Below are 7,535 nucleotides of genomic sequence, written 5' to 3' on the forward strand. Positions count from 1 at the left end.
GCAGTTTGGAATTTGGCCGGATTAGCAAGTTAACTAAGTACATGTCCTGTAGGTTTTAGAAAGAAAATCTTGTTTAATATGCAACGTTTATTTAGGCCTATAATCCCCTCATATGGGTTATTGCTTTGATGAATTTTTATTTAAATCTCTAGCAACTTTGACATACAGCATTATCTTGCTGATATAGCCCTCACATGGATTCTGAGGGTGACAGAGATTACTTGCTTGAACTAATTGACCCACATGAGATAATACTTGCTATTCAAGGTCGAGCAGGGGCAAAGCCCCTGGAACTGACAGACTCACAGCGGAGTTCTATAAAACATTTAAGGCAATATTGGCGCCATGACTGGCAGATCTCTATCAAGACAAGTGGATGCCGGAAAACTACTTCTGACCACGAGTGTGGTTGTTATTACTGTCATTTTGAAATCAGGTAAAGACAGACTTATATGCCATTGTCCATAATAAACCTTGAAGAAAATATACTCGTACCTTTCATATCAAATAGATTTGCTCCAATGATGAATGGTCTGGTGCTACCAGAAAAATCAGGGTTCATACTAAATAGGACCACATTCAATAACCTGAGACCCCGATTTGTGGTTATGCACCAAATCATACCTGAAGTGAACACCATTTCAGGCCTTCTCAATGCAGAGAAGGGATTTGATTTATTTGAGTGCCCTTTCTTGTTTGGAGTGTTACAAAAGATTGGCATACCCCAAAAGATATTGGTCCTTGTTAAATTACTGTATTCAAATCTGGTTGCTAGGCTGTGTATTAATGGTTGTATGACAGAACCGTTCCGAATAAGCAGGGGCATGTGACAGATATGCCCCTTGTTACCCCTCTTATTTATTCCTGCCATGGAGCGTCTTGTGACCTAGCTGTGAAGTAAACACTCCCTTGGGGGACTTACATTCCCAAATGAAGGTCTATTATTATTATACACTGATTATATAATGCTGTTGGTTAAGGACCCTGAGACGCATCTTGAAACAATTATTACTGAAATATGGCAATGCGGGGAAGTACCAGGCATACATAATAATTTGTCAAAGTCTGAAATGTTCCCACTGAGTGAAGCAGCTTATAAAATGACGATCAGGTTCCCCCTGCAATGGTGCAACGGCTCTGGTAAGCACTTGGGAATAATGTTAAGTAAAGCTAAGCAACAGGTGATTTATGACAATTATGGGCCCATTTCTATAGGACAAAATGTACAGATTGAGAGAGGGATACCATTTCCATGGCAGGCAGAATAGCATTATGTAAGATGCTTACATTGCGTAGGTTCCTGTACCTTTTCAACACTATTCCAACACCCATGGGGAGAGCGTTTTCCTCAATTTCAGGACATCCCTACCAGATTGGTCTGGGTGGGACCCAACCCTAGACTGAGCTGGGAGATGCTGTCATTGCCCTATGATGGGGGCAGGGCGATACCAGATATAGAAAGATACTTCCATGCTGTACAATCGCACTATATGGTGTTTTGGTACCCACTGGGTTGCCGAGCATCCCATATCCCAATTGAAGGTGACCAGGTGGAGCAGGGAGAGCTGCAAACATGTGTGGCAGCAAGACTTCCAAAACCTATGCAGACTATTCAAACTGTACAAAGCTTTAACTGGTTGCTTTGGTCCATGGCGAATAAGACTGGTGGGGAACAACTATATATCTCACTACCCAACTGACCTACACTCCCCCGAAACTTGATTGACCAAGGTGTGATACATAGACTGCAAGGATCCGGAATGATGACGGTAGTCAGTTTATTAATGACAATTTTCTCACTGCTAACGAGTTTAAAGGGGATAGAGATATGACATCTATAGATGCAGTAGACTAGCTACGTATACCTCATGCCGCATCAAAAGGATGACCCTTCATCCCGGATGAAATGCTGTAACTCTCTCAGTTTACCCAATTAATCATGAAGCTATTTGGGAGGGGGTGGGTTTCAAGGCTGCATATACTATATACTGAATTCTGCACCTTACCTGACCATAGGGTACTCGAGAAATGATCTGGAGACTAAATTAGCCTAGAAATAATGAAATAGTGCTGTGCCCAAACTAAAATAATGTATTTTAATTACGGATATTAACTGATACATTTCAAATTGATAAACAGGTTGTACTGTTCCCCCAGCTACCACCACAGATTAGCAATGTTTAAGATGCATGTCTGACCACTAGTGTTTTTATCATTTGGACTGGAAATGTCTATCAGTCAGGAATTATTTGGACAAAGTGATTCAAATGATTGGAAATATTGTTGAGATCAGAGTAGAATGTACCCCGTTAACTGTGTCCCTCTCCTAAGACTAAGGATTGGCTGAAAGATGCTCCTACATAAAGCTAAAAAACTTTACATACGAGCATATTTAGCTCTGAGAAACGAGGAAGAAGATATCCGGAGCAGAATGGCATCACAAAACTGAGGTGAATCTGATGAATGTATATAATAATATTGCTATATGCAAAACGACTGCACTGAATTTCTACTGAGCATTGTTTAAATAAGAATGTATGCTGGTTGGCACACTTTTTGCCTTAATTCACGATTATGTATCCAGATGTGCACTGTAAGTAGATCTATATGTTTGCTGTAATGTTTCTACGTGAAAAAACAATGAAAATATTTTTTTTTAAGTTTAGTACGACACACCGAAAATTAAGTGAAAACACAACACAGAGATTGTGAGAAGCACTTACTCTTGAAGGACACATCAGAAAATTAGAGGTATTTTAAGGCATGGATAAAGGGGACAATTGCCAAGGACCCCCACTTTCTGAGGGCTGCCCTGGGAAAGTGAACGTTCGCTCTTTGACCTCTGTCTAATCTATTTCTCTATCTAAACTTCTGTCTCTCTCTATGTCTCTCCCTGCCTATCTCTACCACTGACTCTGTTCCAGGACCCTGTGTCATTTAAGGTTTTTTTTTGGGGGGGGAGGGAGGGTCCCAACTAAGATATATTTAAACTGTTTTTTGTGTGACTTTGCTAAAGTTTAACATATAATTTAGTATTGTTTGGCAAAATACCGGCTTGAATTTGCAAGAAATGGTTAATTAAATACAAAATGTGTTCCTTACAGCTTCCCCCCCCACCCCCGAATACGTTTTGCCCTGGGCCCCCCAGCCCTTAAGATGACACTACAGAAAATGTATTTCCATTTACCAAGAACTTGTTTTAATAATTAACCACCACCTATAAAAAAAACGTCGTTTCCCCCAAAACCAAACGAGAAAGAAACCAGGCACTTAAACTGTGGACATGGGAAACAAATTTGAGGGTGCTCCGCTTATCCCACTTTATAAGAGCCCGCCTGAACTCAGTAAAATGAAGGATAGAAAGGAATTCATCCAGGCTCGTTTAAAGTGGTCACAAAGAAAGAAGATGCCAATAGCTGGCCGTTTTCAACCATGGGCGGCAAGGAACAATCCTCTTAGAAGAGCCACATTTCAAGTGTGTCCTCTCAAATAACAGACAGAGGTAAATTTTTTGTCTACCATACACAAACCATGCAATCCAGTGATTGACAGTCACTGGGACAAATCACATGACAATCGACCTCAGGCATTTAGGGAATCATCAGCTATTCTAAGAGCAGGGGTCGGCCACACACACTTTTAGTCAGACGAAAAGCAAATTACATCACCTTTCTTCACATTCTTACAACTTACCTGTCAGTCTGCATGTGAGTGCAGTAGACGCCATGTGTTGCTCAAGCACTCTGTGATGATAACCCGGGTTTTAAAAGGCTGTGTCTTTTACCAGTCTGACCAGATCCCAATCTGCTGTGGGGGAAACGTGGATGTCACAAAACACACACTCCCAAAAATACATAAAATCCTCATCACATTAATTCATACCACGCACACCCTCCTTATTGTATGGCAAAATATAGATACATTGATAGATTGATAACAGGTAGAAGAGATAGCTAGCTAGCTAGATAGATAGATAGATAGATAGATAGATAGATAGATAGATAGATAGATATATAGATAGATAGATAGATAGATAATCACCTTGTAAAAAATGGGATGAGTAGTTGAGGATGGTAAGTAATCACCTCTTAGAATATTCACAATCCTTATTAGGGTGAACCACTAAAGTCACTAGATAAACCTGAGCTCAACTCATTGGCAGCTTTGCCACAGAGCAGACAGGCTTAACTTAGAGACAATGTGTAAAATATGTATGCAGTACTAAAACAGTAATAACGTTGAAATGTGAATTATTAAAAATCCCACAGTTCATTAGAAAAATAGTGTACAATAAACACAATGACACCAAAATTTCAAATATTCAATAAGAGGAACTGGTGTTATGGTTTTTTAAATATGTTCAAGTAGAACTAGCACCATGGAGCACAAACTGCCAATGATAGTCAATGGTCACTGTAGGAAAGAATATAGGCACAATTGAACACTGAGCGAGGGTCGGATACACTAACCAGATTTGTCTAGGTTAAAGATTTTACCTTCAGACTTTAGTTCTTTAAGTACCAATCCTCTACAGGAGTACACTTATAAAAGCTCCCCCCACCCAGGACTTCAATCAATCATGGTTCTTGTAGAGTGCGACTAATCACCTCTTCAGGTCTCAAGGTGCTAGGGGAGGCGGTGAGTAGACTGCTGCTCAGTAGAAGCGCTAGTTGGCCAGTTCAGTTGAAAAGCCAGGTCTTGAGGTGCTTCCTGAATTGAGGCAGAGATGGAGATTGCCTGAGATGAAGAGGAAGAGAGTTCCAGGTCTTCGCAGCGAGGTAGGAGAAGGATCTTCCTCCGGCTGTGTTCTTGCAGATGTGTGGGATGGTGTCCAGGGCCAGGTGAGCAGACCGGAGGTGTCTGGTGGGCGTGTGGAAGGCAAGGTGGTGGCTGAGGTACGCAGTTCTGATGTTGTGGGGGGCTTTGTAGGACTTCAAGGGAGGCACTTGAAGAGCCACAGGGTGGAAGGCAGAGGCCAAAAGGACGGTCACGTCCAGGTCCAGTTGTCACTGGTCAGCTGGACAGTTGCAGGAAAAAACCTCTTGTAGCTTGTTGTGTCATTGTAGCTTTGACATGCGATCAGCCTTATGACCCTTGGAGTCCACTTCTTTGTCCTGGTTAAAAGAGGAAAATAATGTCCAGTCTTCTAGGCTTTTCTCTTGACTCAGACAGCAAATTCAGTCCTCTTCTGATTTTACACAGGTCTAGTGGTGTTCTAAAGTGGGTGCCTGGAGATGTTACATGTATGCCTATGATGAGCTAGAGGGCTGGAATGACCCCTGGAGACACACAAACCCAAAGAGGTATAGATGCCTCGGGATAACCCTACACACTTGGGGCATTTTCAAGATGGCCAAAGTCTTCAGGAACACTCAGCTTGTGCTCTAATGCTTTGGGGTGTGCTTGGAGGGTGTACTATCGCAATCCTAGTGTCCTCATACATCTAACACCAAACTCCAGTTAGTGGGAGTCCCTTTACTGATAACAAACTCAGAAACAGACATCTTGTAGAAGAAAGCTGAGCTTTCAACAACCAGACATGGAATACACAATAACTGTTTTTTTTATCCTGCCTTTGTCCTGTGTATTGCACCCCAAATGTTACATGTAAACCCATCACATGTGTCAAACAGGCTATGGCACTGCAATGTCTAAAAGAAGCCCACTGTGTTGTGGCCTGACTGGCTGAATTGAAAAAAGAAGGGCCCTGCTGAAGTGTCAGCTAACAGTTGCATGTGACAGAGGAGGCCTCTTTGAAGTGCACCCCAAGCATCATATGAAAAAGTCCAGCAGGCCTTCTTGACACTTTAATGTCAAAAAGGATCCTCCCAGGCTGCATATTATGTCAGGCTCTTATGGGTAATTCTTAACCATCAGGTCAGCATATTGTTTGCTCCTGGGAAGAAGTTTGCACCTCATTCATGACTATTCAAATGATAATTACTGGCAGGCAGAATCTGGAGAGCAAATTGCAGATTAGCTTCCAGGGACTTCAGGTAGTGCAACAGTAACTTTCTAAAATGTACTTTTCCATAATATCTAGCAAATTTAGAATTCACCATTGAATTGAATTTTAATAACTATTAAAAATAGTTATTTAATTATGTGTGTAGCTAGTCCTAAACTCAAGATACAGTATTAGTATTTAATATTATATCCAGTGCTTTCTGCTGGAATAGCTAACCATGTTACAGTGAAAATAGCTTTTAGTGGCTAGCCACTGTAAGGACATGTTTAACAATAAACTTCAGCTTACCTGCTTTTAAATATCATGCACCCTTCATTACGGGCAATAAAAATGACATGGTTAACCTCCTCCCTTGTAGTCAGAGGTAGTTTTCTGGCATCCACTGGTCTTGCTAGATATCTGCCAGCTGTGCCGGCAATATTAAAATTACCTTACATTTTTGTAGATCTCTGCTGCGAGTCCACTTTCATCATGCTTAAAAAGGAAACACAGCACTTTACGTCTGGTTAGCAGGGGGAAAGTGCATAGAGTTCTACGGCTACCAAAACCAGTCAAGGCAAAACTGTGGGAAATCCTCGGTAGCCTAGTGGCCATCTGAACATAAGTAACTTTGTCTCTTTACTCTTTTCCTCTCTTTACTCCTCTTTTACTCCTGCCTTCTTTACTTCTGCCTGTACTCTATTTTTTCCCTTCTGGCTCTTTTTCTGCATTGTTCTTCCCGAGCCACTGCTGCCCTTGTGGCCCCGCCTCCTCCCCGCCCTTCCACCTGCCAGCTGCCTGGACCCCCTGCCTCCCTCCCCTTCTTAATGGAAGCTGCGTGCAGCGGGCGTGCCGCTGGCGCATGGAAGGTGCACCAAAGGCAAGCCCGTCTGTGTCCATCCGTGCCTGGACCGTGCCCAGCGCCAGTAACCCACAACCTCCCATAAGCCATTCCCTGGCCACCGTCCATTACGATGCCAAGACCCTCCACTTTCTTAGCGCCTGCTGCACCGCATCTCTTAACCCCTTGGGTGCCGAGGATGAGCTGGTCTCGCCCTCCGGTGCCGAGGACGAGGTCAGCTCGTCCTTCTATGGGCCCCTGGGGGAAGCGCTAGTGCTCCCCCCGATGGCCGAGCACCCCCTTCCCCTGGGCAGAAATGGAAGGGGAATCGCTTCCCCTTCCACACCAACCCCCCCAGTGGCGTCTGATGACATCAGCGTGCTGACCTCATCAGAGGCCTTCCCTCCGGTGCTGGAAGCTCAGCTTCCAGTGCCCGATCGAAGGAGAAATGCAAAAGCATTTCTCCTCCGATCACATGGAGGGGGCAGAGAGGCATGAAACGAGAGGAAAGGCCTTTCCTCTCCTTTCATGTCTTTCTGAGCATTTCTGCTGCCCGATCGCGATGCGATCGGGCAGCAGAAATGCCACTAGACCCCAGGGATTTTTTTGTTTTGTTATTTCAAATAAGTGGAGCGGCCCCTTGGGCAAGTGCCGCTCCTCGAGGGGCAATTTATTTCTTGGCTATTTCTGCCTCTCCCCCACCTCCCCGGGGTCAGAAATCCACTAGATACCCGGGAAAATGTTATT

The sequence above is a fragment of the Pleurodeles waltl genome, chromosome 6 (assembly GCF_031143425.1).
Source record: "Pleurodeles waltl isolate 20211129_DDA chromosome 6, aPleWal1.hap1.20221129, whole genome shotgun sequence".
Taxonomy (NCBI): domain Eukaryota; kingdom Metazoa; phylum Chordata; class Amphibia; order Caudata; family Salamandridae; genus Pleurodeles; species Pleurodeles waltl.